The following is a 16,589-nucleotide window of genomic DNA, read 5'->3' on the forward strand; positions in this document are numbered from 1 at the left end:
AATTTTAAAATCTTAGCTCAAACGGCTGCAAAACCTGTTTGCCCAGCACGGGGATATTGAGTTCTATAAGATAAAGCCATAAACATGTTTGTCTGAGTCTTCTATCAAAAGTTACAGCGATTTATATGAAGTGGTTGAAAAACGCTTTATTTCGCCAAGACAATGCGTTTCTCACTGTTACATGCATTTGAATGGGAAACTCGCCTGAAACAAAGTATAGGTTTTCATTATGTGAATAATTTTAAAATCTTAGCTCAAACGGCTGCAAAACCTGTTTGCCCAGCACGGGGATATTGAGTTCTATAAGATAAAGCCATAAACATGTTTGTCTGAGTCTTCTATCAAAAGTTACAGCGATTTATATGAAGTTGTACGAAAACGCTTTATTTCGCCAAGACAATGCGTTTCTCACTGTTACATGCATTTGAATGGGAAACTCGCCTGAAACAAAGTATAGGTTTTCATTATGTGAATAATTTTAAAATCTTAGCTCAAACGGCTGCAAAACCTGTTTGCCCAGCACGGGGATATTGAGTTCTATAAGATAAAGCCATAAACATGTTTGTCTGAGTCTTCTATCAAAAGTTACAGCGATTTATATGAAGTTGTACGAAAACGCTTTATTTCGCCAAGACAATGCGTTTCTCACTGTTACATGCATTTGAATGGGAAATTCGCCTGAAACAAAGTATAGGTTTTCATTATGTGAATAATTTTAAAATCTTAGCTCAAACGGCTGCAAAACCTGTTCTGTTTTCCCAGCACAGGGACCTTGAGTTCTACAAGATAAAGTCATGAATACGTATATCTGAATCTTCTATCAAAAGTTACAGCTATTTATATGAAGTTGTACAAAAATGCTTTATTTTGTCAAGACAGTGGGTTTTAGAGTCTTCATCATTAAATCTCTGGTTGCTTCATTTTTTCTATCCTATATCAGATATTTTAAAGGTTAGCTTAGGTAAAGTTCCATTCTCATTGTGAGGCAAAGTGCTTTATGTATGTGTGTGCGGGTGTCATGAACGGCTATAAAAGGCCTATAATTAAAGAACAAAGCGGGGTTTGAGTTTGAGTTGCGGCAGACTGTCACTACTTGTAAATGGAACGCAGCCTTCCTACGGCGGACAGCTAATAACAGGAATCGGACGCGGTCCAGCCAAGTCCACAGCAACCACCATAGCAACCGCCTAGCATGACCTTAAAAACATATTCTGTCTTCATAACTATCAAAATCGTGAAATGATTTGCAAAGTGTGAAAGTGTTACAGCTGCAGAGAGCTATGGCGGTATCTATGGAAGCTGTTTACATAGCTAATAATATACGATGTAACCATGGAGACAGTCAGTCACCTTTTCTACAGTGAATAAGGTGATTGAGTGCACAGCGTCCACACTCTGCAGGGGGTAAAGACATTACTTCAATATTGTTTTATATTGATATATATTTGCCTTCTGTTGACCATCACCTCAGGTTCACCATTATAGTTTCAGCATACAAATGCACACTGTCTAAACACATTCAAAAACTCATGTCTCAGAGATAAGCACAGCTGTTCATGTTTGTCATTAGAGTTTTATTTGTAAGAAAATTATGAACTTCATATTGTGCATTAAATAAAAGAACATTTCACAACTCTGAGTCAACAGAAACAGGTAACAGAAATGTCTCTAATGTGTACAGTGTAGTGTAAGCATTAAAAGATCATAAAGGAAAAACTAACATTTATGTGAAACTAATTGTAATAAAAAATGAGCAGGTGCTTTATAGATTTAAAAGAAAGAATCTGAAAACAACACTTTTTTGGTCTAAGTGATCAAAGTAGAAAACAGAACTGATGTTCAAGAACAAACCGTAGCTGCACTAATATTACACATCTCGATCGTTGTACTGAACAGACATGTTGCTTTTAAAACCACATGCAGTGTGTGACCATGACTGTTCACTGAGACCATGAACGGCACTTCGCTGAAGCATTCTTCGTCTTCTTCTTGCCATTAAATTGGAAGCAGAAGCAGCACGAGCTGATTTGATCTACTGAAAGGAAAAAGCAGAACATCTGAGTTGAAACCAGTCAGCTGAAATCATTAAGACAGGAACAAATTCAATGCAGTGTCTCAAGTGGCTTAGCCTGTTACAACTGTTGATACAAGCTAAATACGGTTAACACACAGTGTCAGGGAGCTCCAGTGTGGGAACTAGTGGCTTTAGGTTTGTAGTCATTTAACTTTCATCCATTCATTCATTTAATTCAGGAGGAAGAAATGCCAGGTTGGTGCAGGCTGGTTACATGCATTTGGTCCCATGCTGTCTTTAATTAAATGACTTGGTTCATTTTATGGCTGGGCTGTATGTGGGGTTATATCATGTTATTTGGGCAGGAGTACCTGTCCCCTGTTAGACTTAGAAAGTTTCTCCATAAGTAGAGTTTCTAACTCTTCTAGCACATCTGTGGCTGACAGCTTTTTGGTGGCTCTTTTTACCCCACACTGGTTGTGAGTGTGTAAATAGCCCCACTAGTTATTTTGGGTTGCAGTTAACTAGGGAGGAAGGGGTGGGTATGCCATGATTAGGTGAATAACAATTATATGTGATACATAAATTTCACAATGCATGCATATATCTCTATCAATTAAACCTGGCCTGAGGGCTGCCATTTTTTACATTCAGTTATTTCTCTTAGAAATGTTGGAACTAAATAATGAATGTGTTACAGTTAAAGTGAAACACTGGTCAGTGTAAATGGCTCATTGGGACACAGAAACCTTTAAATTAAACCTGATATCTAGTGTCAAACAATATCAAAGCTGTAAAAGATGTTTACATTCAGAATTTATAAAACTATGATTGTAAATAAATTCAAACAAGTGAGCTTTTCTCTTTGTGCTGAATATCAACACTGTGGTTTCTTAGACTGTAAGCTTTACTTTAGTGCAACCAGTTGCAGAAGCTGCCACTCCAAATGTCTTTTGATAACAAGAAAAAAATACCTTTTCAGTACACGGCCTGAAGTTCTTCTCCGAAATCTTCTGCAATCGGCTTTGTCTGCTGGTTTGAAGACAATAAACCATAAAAAAGATGATTTAGTCACTTTGTCTGCGTCATGCAGCTCGAATGTGTCGTGTAACGATGTTGAATAGCCGTCGTTATCCCTCTGCTGCGTCAGTAGGATTGTACTGTACAGCATCTCATTGATATGTGAGGAATGCTAATGTAACACGATAACAGACTTACATCATTAAAATATAAAGTGCAGGAGATATTTAGATATTTTTTATATCTATATTACATTTTATAGCTGACGGATATTACTAAATAGATAGAATTTACTAAATAGCTGGATGAACATGAAAAATATGTCTATAATAACAAATGACCATGAGAGCCAGTAGAATTAATTCAGCTGGACACTCGAAAGACGTCCTTAAATGCTCTTTAAGTGGCAGAACAGATGAACAAACAGTTAATCGCTTACTTGAGATGAAATCTGCTCAGCTACTTTGAAAACAGCTTCTAACTGGTTCCTCCTTTAACAGGATGACTGCTCAGGGGTAAGGCCATCATGCAATCCAGCAACCTTTATGGTTCTGCTTTGATTCACCAGGAACTATTAGGGAAACCTTCCAGCGCCTCCTGTGAAAGACACAGGCATAAACACACAAACATTTATTAACATGTTCCACAGTGTTCCAGTTTGATTTTCTTATCCTGTGGACAACAACGTACATGGATGCAGGTTTATTGTTAACTTTTGTAAGGTTTATTTAATGAACATATCCAGCTGCAGCTCCACTGTGATCCTGAACTGGATAAGCACTTAAGAAAATGTGTCAATAAATGGACAAACATCAACTTACTATATTTATCCAAACAGACGGGACCAATAATGCTTCGCTGAGTTAGAGACTTTAACAGACTCTTCTATGTAAGAATGTCTCGTGCTGATATACCTGCAAACTTGACAACAAAGGTTTTTCAGACTACATGTAGCTGTCCTCTATGTCAGCTAACACATTTACATTTATGTCACACTTATTTCTGCTTTCCCATTTTATAATTATTACTTACATTTTGATTAGATACCTTGAGTTTGTAAATGATCAGATTACATAATTGGAATACAATGTATCCAATTCAGGGTTGCGGGAGGATGAAGCCTATCCCAGCTGATACAGGACAAAGACAGGCTGCCAGTTTATTGCAGGGCTAATACAATATGTGTAACAGAAAATCCACTTAAATGTTTGAGATTTCTTATAATAATCATAATTATGACTATTATTTAAAGGTTTCTTCATAAATACATTTTGATTTTTTATAACCCCTAAAATATAAACCTGAGCTGTTTCAGATTCTGACCTCTGACCTCAGTGACCTGGCTGTGTCCTCACTGCAGCTCCCTCTTGGAAGTACGTCTGCTTCTTGTCTTCCCCCAGTGTTGACCGCCTGATATCAAGATATCACGTACTGTAACTGAGGAACAAAAAAGGACAAACACTTGCCTTCATTTAAAAGTACATTCATACAGAGATAATCTATGGAAACACACTAGTTCACAGTTTGGGAGGAACCAGTTCCTGTGAAACATTTCTGTATATGAACATCATGTGGAGAATGAATGAAATGAGTTCTTCAGGTGACTCAGCAGTCCCACACTGACAAATGAAATCTAGTTAAACTATTAAGCATATTTGCTCTTCTGAAATCTGTGTTAAACAACAACAAACATAAATTAGTAACAAAAACTACAGCTGAGTATAGGCTTTACAAACCACCAGCAGCCATAATGCTAAATTTTAATCTTCAAATGTTTCTGAGCTGTCTTCAACCTGCTTTTAGCACATTAAAGTCTCAATAAATAAAGTCAATGCAGACTCAATCCTAAATGTTCAGCACACAGAGACACAGAGGTACTGTTTAAAGTTTAGTGTTAACTTGAGTCACTGATCATTCACAGTATTACAGAGTCTGGCAGTCTTTGCATGATGTCCACGTCACTGTAAGTTTCTAGCTGACTCTCAGGTGTGCCAGCAGGAAAGAGTAATAATAACCTGCATCCTGAGGTTTGTCATGCAGGATTAAAGGAGCCAAGCTTTGTTCACACAGCTAGGATTGTATTTTACACTGACCCTGGGTCAGTATCAACTTCAAGAAGACAGGTGTAACTGTTGATAGAAGAATCACACACACATATTTATGGCTTTGCCTTATAGAATTCAGCATCTCAGTGCTCAGGAAATAGGTTTTGCAGCTGTTTGAGCTAAGATTTTCAAGTTATTCACAAATTAAAACCTATACTTTATGTCGGGCAAGAACTAAATTCAAATGTAACAGTGAGAAACGCACTGTCTTGGCGAAGTAAAGCGTTTCTCATCAACTTCATAGAGCTTGCTGTAACTTTTGATAGAAGACTCAGACAAACATATTCATGGCTTTATCTTATAGACTTCAATATCCCCCCAATGTGTGTGCGAGTCTTCTCTCAAAATTTACAGCTGTCTTTATGAAGTTTATGGAAAAACGCTTTATTTCACCACGTTAGTGCGTTTCTCGCTATTACATGCATTTGAATGGAGTTCTCGCCCGACACAAAGTATAGGTTTTCAATTTGTGAATAACTTGAAAATCTTAGCTCAAACAGCTGCAAAACCTATTTCCTCAGCACGGAGATGCTGAATTCTATAAGGCAAAGCCATAAATATGTGTGTGTGAGTCCTCTATCAAAAGTTACAGCTGTCTTCATGAAGTTGATACTGACCCAGGGTCAGTGTAAAATACAAGTTATTCACATAATGAAAACTTATACTTTGTTTCGTGCAAGAACTCCATTCAAATGCATGTAATAGTCAGAAACGCACTGTCTCGGCGAAATGAAGCCTTTTTGTACAACTTCATGAAGTTAGCTGTAACTTTTGATAAAAGGCTCAAAGCAGAGGGATAACGACGGCTATTCAACATCGTTACACGACACATTCGAGCTGCATGACGCAGACAAAGTGACTAAATCATCTTTTTTGTGGTTTATTGTCTTCAAACCAGCAGACAAAGCCGATTGCAGAAGATTTCGGAGAAGAACTTCAGGCCGTGTACTGAAAAGGTATTTTTTTCTTGTTATCAAAAGACATTTGGAGTGGCAGCTTCTGCAACTGGTTGCACTAAAGTAAAGCTTACAGTCTAAGAAACCACAGTGTTGATATTCAGCACAAAGAGAAAAGCTCACTTGTTTGAATTTATTTACAATCATAGTTTTATAAATTCTGAATGTAAACATCTTTTACAGCTTTGATATTGTTTGACACTAGATATCAGGTTTAATTTAAAGGTTTCTGTGTCCCAATGAGCCATTTACACTGACCAGTGTTTCACTTTAACTGTAACACATTCATTATTTAGTTCCAACATTTCTAAGAGAAATAACTGAATGTAAAAAATGGCAGCCCTCAGGCCAGGTTTAATTGATAGAGATATATGCATGCATTGTGAAATTTATGTATCACATATAATTGTTATTCACCTAATCATGGCATACCCACCCCTTCCTCCCTAGTTAACTGCAACCCAAAATAACTAGTGGGGCTATTTACACACTCACAACCAGTGTGGGGTAAAAAGAGCCACCAAAAAGCTGTCAGCCACAGATGTGCTAGAAGAGTTAGAAACTCTACTTATGGAGAAACTTTCTAAGTCTAACAGGGGACAGGTACTCCTGCCCAAATAACATGATATAACCCCACATACAGCCCAGCCATAAAATGAACCAAGTCATTTAATTAAAGACAGCATGGGACCAAATGCATGAAACCAGCCTGCACCAACCTGGCATTTCTTCCTCCTGAATTAAATGAATGAATGGATGAAAGTTAAATGACTACAAACCTAAAGCCACTAGTTCCCACACTGGAGCTCCCTGACACTGTGTGTTAACCGTATTTAGCTTGTATCAACAGTTGTAACAGGCTAAGCCACTTGAGACACTGCATTGAATTTGTTCCTGTCTTAATGATTTCAGCTGACTGGTTTCAACTCAGATGTTCTGCTTTTTCCTTTCAGTAGATCAAATCAGCTCGTGCTACTTCTGCTTCCAATTTAATGGCAAGAAGAAGAAGAAGAATGCTTCAGCGAAGTGGCGTTCATGGTCTCAGTGAACAGTCATGGTCACACACTGCATGTGGTTTTAAAAGCAACATGTCTGTTCAGTACAACGATCAAGATGTGTAATATTAGTGCAGCTACGGTTTGTTCTTGAACATCAGTTCTGTTTTCTACTTTGATCACTTAGACCAAAAAAGTGTTGTTTTCAGATTCTTTCTTTTAAATCTATAAAGCACCTGCTCATTTTTTATTACAATTAGTTTCACATAAATGTTAGTTTTTCCTTTATGATCTTTTAATGCTTACACTACACTGTACACATTAGAGACATTTCTGTTACCTGTTTCTGTTGACTCAGAGTTGTGAAATGTTCTTTTATTTAATGCACAATATGAAGTTCATAATTTTCTTACAAATAAAACTCTAATGACAAACATGAACAGCTGTGCTTATTTCTGAGACATGAGTTTTTGAATGTGTTTAGACAGTGTGCATCTGTAATCTGAAACTGTAATGGTGAACCTGAGGTGATGGTCAACAGAAGACTAATATATATCAATATAAAATAATATTGAAGTAATGTCTTTACCCCCTGCAGAGTGTGGACGCTGTGCACTCAATCACCTTATTCACTGTAGTAAACATGCACCGCTAGCTCAAGTGACTAACTGTCTCCATGGTTACATCGTATATTATTAGCTATGTAAACAGCTTCCATAGATACCGCCATAGCTCTCTGCAGCTGTAACACTTTCACACTTTGCAAATCATTTCACGATTTTGATAGTTATGAAGACAGAATATGTTTTTAAGGTCATGCTAGGCGGTTGCTATGGTGGTTGCTGTGGACTTGGCTGGACCGCGTCCGATTCCTGTTATTAGCTGTCCGCCGTAGGAAGGCTGCGTTCCATTTACAAGTAGTGACAGTCTGCCGCAACTCGAACTCAAACCCCACTTTGTTCTTTAATTATAGGCCTTTTATAGCCGTTCATGACACGCACACACACACATAAAGCACTTTGCCTCACCATGAGAATGGAACTTTACCTAAGCTAACCTTTAAAATATCTGATATAGGATAGAAAAATGAAGCAACCAGAGATTTAATGATGAAGACTCTGGGTTCTGTAGTGACCTGAATGACTCTTTGCATACAATTTATTGAAGAGGACTTTAGAATGCACTTTACATTTAGACTGTTGCTGTTTAATTTTTTACATTGTTGCGGTGTTATGTCATGAATAAAGTTCACCTGCTGGGGGTTTGATGGATCAGATCATCATAATCAATGGGTCCTGAGGTGGGCGGGACTGTCTCTGGTGATGTCACCATGAAGGAACAGCATCTGGCACGTGTTGCTGAAACATCCCAGTACACTGGTGTAGTTTCCTCTCCAGCTGTTTGACATTTGACACTTCAACATTAAGGGGAAGAAGAAGAAACAGTGTTAGGTCAGGTGACCACATGATTTCTAAAGTAACTGACAGGAAGTAACCAGGCCGTTAGAAATGGATGGCATGTGTTTAGAGTTACTGGAGTTGGGTAACTCTACTTACCAAAAGCAGAAGCACACAGATGAAGGATCAGATGCTGAATGTTGCAGGAACATGCTCGTGCGATGGTCATTCAGTGCTGCTCCGGCAGGTTAGACAGTCCAAGACTGATATACTGCCCATCTGAGAGTTTGAAAACACACATGCAAAGATTTATTTTGTATTACAGTCAAAGTTGGATGTTCATTTTTGTCCTTTAAAAATGTTTGTGTATTTGAAAGCGCTAACATTTAAGGATGACTTGGATCGTCTCCTTTAAAGTGGAGACAAGTGTATCCACTGATCCACGTCACTTTACCTGGATGATGACTCCTCTCCCCCTCACTCAGAAACGCTCCTAATATAACCAAGCAAATAAATAATATTGAAGATTTACTTACATCATTACAAAAACAGGAAAAACATCTCCCTTTGATTCTATTTCTCCATTCCTGCTGAACATCAGGCAACAAATATCTCAATAAATCACAGTAAAATGTAAAGCACATGTTTTCTCTGCTTTGTCTAACCTCTGCAGAGCCTCTGTCAAGAAAAACATATCTGTAAGCATAAAACAAATATACATTTCATAACACGTCACTGGACAAACCTCGGTCAGTTGATTTCCTCTGTGCAGTGCAGACGAACATCAGTCAGCAAGTCAAGGTGGTGAGATGGACTGGTGTCCTTTGTGACTCTGCTGGTTCTTCTGAGGAAATACCACCGTCTCTCCACACCGTCACCATCTGTGAGCACAAACTGCTGCTCTGCTCTGCCAGCATGTAGGAAATCACATATCACACACACAGGGGTGAAGAAACATTAGAACTCAACTTTGGATACTTTAGATCTAAACAGATCAAAGTAGCTCTTAGCTTCAACAATCAGTGAACAGACAAACAATGATACCATACTGATTCTGTATGAATACAATATGGTATTTTCAATACAGGTGTCAAATTAATTTACTAAAACTAATACAGATATATGTTTTTTTTTTTTGATAAATTCGTTTGCTAAATTATAAGAATATATATTTTTTCATTTAACAATTGCAACTGAAAGAAATTAAATATTGAACAAAAATATATTGTCACATTCTGAGCATGCTCAGCATGCTGACAGACTTGAAGTTGCTACAGATTTTAAGAAGTGATAATTATAGGGAAAAAACTTCTCTTTTTCATCCGTTTAATCAAACATTTGATGCCTTAGATGTCTCAGTCCTATAGCATTCTGCAACTACAACTAAGCTGAAGCTTGGATTTGGCTGCAGGTGCCCTGTACACCCTTCTCAACATGTGGGTACCATTTAATCACACTTCTTCCTGAGCTTTGCTTCGTCACAAGACCAAAGGTGGCATCCCGTGTCACGGTCATATCATCATCCAGAAGAAACATTTGAAGAAACATCATGGAGAAGAAACATTTACGCGCCTCCCGGTTTTGTTTTCTGATCCTGCAAAAAGACTGAGGACAACAAAGCCCAGAGAACACGAGATACACAACATCCAACATTCAGACTCAACAGCCTCCATAAATGAAGAGCACCAGGTTGGTTCAGTTATAGTAGATGTCATGGAATTTTTTTAATAAAGTCTGCAACACAGAAAGAGCTGTGATCATGCTATTTATTACTGTGCACAGGAGAGCAAACACACATCAAACATCACAGTTCAGTCATGTCAGCTCTGCCACTTCACGTGTCTCGCTATGAAACCTAACGGATCAATGGTTATGCTGTTTTGTGCCCTTGACGTTATCAGCACCTGTAAAGGGAGTTGTTTTCTCAAACTGCTGAAGTAAGTTCATCTAGTTTTAGAAACTTTCATTGAACAGTCTATAACAGTGTCACAACTAAGCATATGCATAAGCACTTAAATGCTTTAAATGAGAATAACATAAAATTTCTATTACAGGAGCTAGAGCCTGTCCCAGTAGTCATAGGTAGAGCACACCTGGACAGGTCACCAGTCTGTCAGAGGACTAACACAGATGCAGCCTGACTCAATCCTAAATGTTCAGCACACAGAGACACAGAGGTACCGTTTAAAGTTTAGTGTTAACTTGAGTCACTGATCATTTGCAGTATTACAGAGTCTGGCAGTCTTTGCATGATGTCCACGTCACTGTAAGTTTCTAGCTGACTCTCAGGTGTGACAGGTGTGCCAGCAGGAAAGAGTAATAATAGCCTGCATCCTGAGGTTTTTCATGCAGGATTAAAGGAGCCAGGCTTTGTTCACACAGCTAGGATTGTATTTTACACTGACCCTGGGTCAGTATAAGTATCATACAGTTTAAACGAAGCACTGAAACTTGCACATATTTATTACAGATGCACTGAAGCTAATCGAGATATTTGCTGTCAGTCTGTGGCTGCGATTAAACACTTTACTGGAAACTTTATTAACTAGTAACTTCGTCAGTCATGACAGAAGCTAATATTTCTGTGCTAACATCGTTTAAACAGTAACAGCTTTACTCCAATATAAGCTAACGTTTACACCGTAACTTTAAGCTAGCACCATAAAGACGGTAAAACACGTAATAACATCTACAAATGCATCTTAAAGCTGTTATATTAGCACTCGGTGTATTACTAACATAACCACATTAACATTATTGACACTCGCTGGTCTGACTTTTAATAGTCATTCTATAAATGCTGTCCGTTTAAACGGTCTTACCTGTACACACATTGCAGCCAGAGTGGATTCTGGAGTCTTCCCACGCTCCTGTTAGTGATCCTCCATCTGGATGGATGATAACAACCTTCTGAACAATCTAGCAGGAGATGGTCCATATCTAGGGGATATGGACTGATAACAGCCGAAGCGGGTGAATAAAGTCACCCAGTCGCTAGCTGTGCGATTACCCAGCATACACCAGCACAATATTAGGCACAGCACCACCATAGACATTTTCAGTGGTTTTGAATGCAGGACATGGTTATCTTACCTTGTAAAATGCATGACAATAAAACAGCTAACCACCATAAAATGGTATTGTGTATGTATGTATGTGCATGTGTGTGTGTGTGTGTGTGTGAGAGAGAGAGAGAGAGAGAGAGAAAGAGAGAGAGGGGGGGGGGGGGGAGAGATCAAAGGCGTGCGCTTATGTTTTTTCTTGATCAAGAGTGTGCCTCCTCTCTCTTATTGGATGTATGGTATAGCATGTTTATTCAGGTGCACCTTTGAAGTCTATGAGAATACTTTGCAGCCTGGTCTGAGTGGTCATTTCTGCACAGACACAATGAAGCGTGCACTCAGTTTAGAGGAGGCTGTTGCTGCAGTTTTGCACTCTCCACAAGCAGTGGAGATACTTCTGACAGCGAAGAAGAATTTTTGCCAGGCACCGAGGAGCTTTGCAGCTCATGTGCGGAGGAGGAGAAGGAGGAAGAAGAGCAGGAGGAAGAGACAAGACTGGAGGATGGCCAGTGGAGATCTAAAAATGGAGAAATCATGTGGCAACCCACACACGAAGAGGTCCTGCCATTTTTTCCTCCCCCCATTTTAACCCCAGGACCAACCCATTATGCAATTCGTATAGGATCAGCAGCCCTGTGAGCACTTTCCATCTTTTTTTTGCAGAGGACATTATGCAGCTAATCCTGCATTTCACCAACCTGCAGGGGCAACAGGTCAGTAAAAGACTGGAAGGACATAGATGAGGAGTTGCAGGCTTACATGGGGCTTGTGATGCTGGCTGGCCTGTACAGGTCTCAACATGAAACGACAACAAGCCTGTGAAATGGGGAGACAGGGCTCTTCTGTTTCATGCTACCATGTCAAAAAAAAAAAAAGATTTGAGCAAATTAATCGGGCAGTAAGATTCGATGATCGTCCCTCCCGTCCAGGTCGCTACGGGGGGGGGGGGGGGGGGGGGGGGGGGGGGCAAGGCTGTGGTTTCCTACATCCCCAAGCAAAGAAAAAAGGCTGTCTTATTGAGCACCAGGCACCGTGAGCTACAAGTCCAGGACTCTGGGAAGAGAAAGCCCCACATCATCCTGGATTATAACAAATGCAAAGGGACTGTGGATCATTTGGACCAGGTAAGCACAATTAGAAGTAATTTATTTGCCAAATTGTTTACCGTTTCTCATTGTTATAACTGATAAAGTCAGATAATGTGATTATAATAGTTTTGATATGAGATGATAGTTTTAGACTATGATAGTTTTGATAGTTACAGTAAGGAGGGGGGGGGGGGGGGGGGGGTCCAGTTTGACGCCCACAGGCAGGAAGACTCTCTTGCTTATGGCTGTATAAATCTGTTCATGTCACCTGATCATTTATTTTTGTTTTGCAGGTTTGTGGCAACTACTCCTGCCGTAGAAGGACACGTAGGTGGCCCATGTATCTGTTCTACCACATGATCGAGGTAAGCTGCTATAATGCTTTCATTCAAGACAGCTGTAACTTTTGATAGAAGACGCATATAAACATATTTATGGCTTTATCTTATAAAGTTCGATATCCCCGTGTTGAGCAAACAGGTTTTGCAGCTGTTTGATCTAAGATTTTCAAGTTATTCACAAAATGAATACCTATACTTTGTTTCGTGCGACAACTCCATTCAAATGCATGTAATAGTCAGAAACGCACGGTCTCGGCGAAATAAAGTGTTTTTGTACAGCTTCATGAAGTTACCTGTAACTTTTGATAGAAGGCTCAGACACAGATCAATATGGCTTTGCCTTATACAATTCAGCATCTCCGTGCTGGGGAAACAGGTTTTGCAGCTGTTTGAGCCAAGAGCTTCCAGTTATTGAAAAAAATGCAAGCCTATACTTTGTTTCGTGCGAGAACTCCATTCAAATGCATGTAAAAGTCAGAAACGCACTGTCTTGGCGAAATAAAGGGTTTACAACTTCATGAAGACAGCTGTAACTTTTGATAGGAAACTCGGATATATGTATTTATGGCTTTATCTTATAGAATTCAATATCCCCGTTGAGCAAACAGTTTTAAAGCTATGTGAGCTAAGATTTTTAAGTTATTCACAAAATAAAAAGCTATACTTTGTTTCGTGTGAGAACTCCATTTATGTTACGCCCCTAATCTAGGCGTGTAGGGACGCACATAAGGTTGGAGGAGAGAGAGACAAATCCCCGCCCTGGTTCCCAAGCCAAACATCCAAACCAGTTGTGAGTAAAAAAAGGTGATTTTATTTAAGGACAAGAAGCATAGCTCCAGGGTGAGCCCAGGCCAAAATAATAAACAAAACCAACTAAGACCCACCAGAAAAGACTAACTAAACCCTAGGAAAGAAAAAGAACAAACAAATGACAGAGCTATCCCTCGCTCCCTGACCAAGAAAACAGGAGAAAACGATTCCAAAAGAAAAGGCAGCTCACCCCTTCCGCTTCAGCCCACGAGTGCCTAAGCTCTCAGCTAATGCACTAGGAGCGGCTTTTACAATTCACCCTCACACAAATACACAAGATAAGCACAGGCTGGGAAAACCATGGTCAGGACCGCGACGGCTGTCAGGCTACTCGCTTGTTGCACACACTCTCTCTCTCTCTCCCCTCTGGAGCTGTCAGAGCGGCTTTTTGAACGTGGTCACCTGTTCCATGGTCCAATCAGCTGCTCACTACTCTTCATTAGGGGAGGGACCTGTAAAGTGTCTTAAACACAGTAAAGAGACACATGTCTCGCATGTAATAGTCAGAAACGCACTATCGTTGCAAAATAAAGCCTTTTTGTACAACTTCATGAAGTTAGCTGTAACTTTTGATAGAAGATTCAGATTTACGTAGTTATGGCTTTATCTTATAATATTCAGTATCCCCGTGTTGAGCAAACAGGTTTGAGCTAAGATTTTCAAGTTATTCACATAATGAAAACCTATACTTTGTTTCGTGCGAGAACTGCATTCAAATGCATGTAATAGTCAGAAACGCACTGTCTCGGCGAAATAAAGTGTTTTTGTACAGCTTCATGAAGACAGCTGTAACTTGTGATAGAAGGCTCAGATTTACGTATTTATGGCTTTATCTTATAGAACTCAAGGTCCCTGTGCTGGGAAAACAGAACAGGTTTTGCAGCCGTTTGAGCTAAGATTTTAAAATTATTCAAATAATGAAAACCTATACTTTGTTTCGGCGCGAGTTCCCCATTCAAATGCATGCAACAGTGAGAAACGCACTGTCTTGGCGAAATAAAGCGTTTTTGTACAACTTCATATAAATAGCTGTAACTTTTGATAGAAGACTCAGACAAACATGTTTATGGCTTTATCTTATAGAACTCAAGGTCCCCGTGCTGGGAAAACAGGTTTTGCAGCTGTTTGAGCTAAGATTTCCAAGTTATACACATAATGAAAACCTATACTTTGTTTCGGTCGAGTTCCCCATTCAAATGCATGTAACAGTGAGAAATGCACTGTCTTGGCGAAATAAAGCGTTTTTGTACAACTTCATATAAATAGCTGTAACTTTTGATAGAAGACTCAGACAAACATGTTTATGGCTTTATCTTATAGAACTCAAGGTCCCCGTGCTGGGAAAACAGGTTTTGCAGCTGTTTGAGCTAAGATTTCCAAGTTATACACATAATGAAAACCTATACTTTGTCTCGGTCGAGTTCCCCATTCAAATGCATGTAACAGTGAGAAACGCACTGTCTTGGCGAAAGAAAGCGTTTTTGTACAACTTCATATAAATAGCTGTAACTTTTGATAGAAGACTCAGACAAACAGGTTTATGGCTTTATCTTATAGAACTCAAGGTCCCCGTGCTGGGAAAACAGGATTTGCAGCTGTTTGAGCTAAGATTTCCAAGTTATACACATAATGAAAACCTATACTTTGTTTCGGTCGAGTTCCCCATTCAAATGCATGTAACAGTGAGAAACGCACTGTCTTGGCGAAATAAAGCATTTTTGTACAACTTCATATAAATCGCTGTAACTTTTGATAGAAGACTCGGATACACATGTTTATGGCTTTATCTTATAGAACTCAAGGTCCCCGTGCTGGGAAAACAGGTTTTGCAGCTGTTTGAGCTAAGATTTTCAAGTTATACACATAATGAAAACCTATACTTTGTTTCGGTCGAGTTCCCCATTCAAATGCATGTAACAGTGAGAAACGCACTGTCTTGGTGAAAGAAAGCGTTTTTGTACAACTTCATATAAATAGCTGTAACTTTTGATAGAAGACTCGGATACACATGTTTACGGCTTTATCTTATAGAACTCAATATCCCCGTGCTGGGAAAAGAGAACAGGTTTTGCAGCTGTGTGAGCTAAGATTTTAAAATTATTCACATAATGAAAACCTATACTTTGTTTCGGGCGAGTTCCCCATTCAAATGCATGCAACAATGAGAAACGCACTGTTTTGGCGAAAGAAAGCGTTTTTGTACAACTTCATATAAATAGCTGTAACTTTTGATAGAAGACTCAGACAAACATGTTTATGGCTTTATCTTATAGAACTCAAGGTCCCCGTGCTGGGAAAACAGGTTGTGCAGCTGTTTGAGCTAAGATTTCCAAGTTATTCACATAATGAAAACCTATACTTTGTTTCGGTTGAGTTCCCCATTCAAATGCATGTAACAGTGAGAAACGCACTCTCTTGGCGAAAGAAAGCGTTTTTGTACAACTTCATATAAATCGCTGTAACTTTTGATAGAAGACTCGGATACACAAGTTTATGGCTTTATCTTATAGAACTCAATATCCCCGTGCTGGGAAAAGAGAACAGGTTTTGCAGCTGTTTGAGCTAAGATTTCCAAGTTATAGACATAATGAAAACCTATACTTTGTCTCGGTCGAGTTCCCCATTCAAATGCATGTAACAGTGAGAAACGCACTGTCTTGGTGAAAGAAAGCGTTTTTGTACAACTTCATATAAATCGCTGTAACTTTTGATAGAAGACTCGGACAAACATGTTTATGGCTTTATCTTGTAGAACTCAAGGTCCCTGTGCTGGGAAAACAGAACAGGTTTTGCAGCCGTTT

General features: G+C 39.2%; 1 long non-coding RNA gene across 4 annotated transcripts; it reads right to left on the bottom strand.

Annotated features, from left to right (window-relative positions):
• Positions 1-1,570: 1,570 nt before the first annotated feature.
• LOC146562169 (uncharacterized) lies at positions 1,571-11,652 on the bottom strand. 4 transcript variants are annotated; one of them, XR_014894620.1, is made up of 9 exons: positions 9,932-11,652; positions 9,233-9,389; positions 8,942-8,980; positions 8,647-8,766; positions 8,343-8,504; positions 4,358-4,471; positions 3,474-3,631; positions 2,989-3,046; positions 1,571-2,035 (listed from the first exon to the last, which is right to left on the bottom strand). It is a non-coding gene; the product is annotated as an uncharacterized LOC146562169 (long non-coding RNA). The 4 variants fall into 4 exon arrangements; XR_014894621.1 differs by having other exon boundaries at positions 1,571-2,032; positions 9,233-9,394; XR_014894618.1 differs by having other exon boundaries at positions 9,233-9,394.
• Positions 11,653-16,589: the final 4,937 nt, after the last annotated feature.

The sequence above is a fragment of the Mchenga conophoros genome, linkage group LG12 (genome assembly GCF_057382185.1).
Source record: "Mchenga conophoros isolate Kocher_MC1m ecotype Shallow Benthic linkage group LG12, M_conophoros_male_GT1.1, whole genome shotgun sequence".
NCBI lineage: Eukaryota > Metazoa > Chordata > Actinopteri > Cichliformes > Cichlidae > Mchenga > Mchenga conophoros.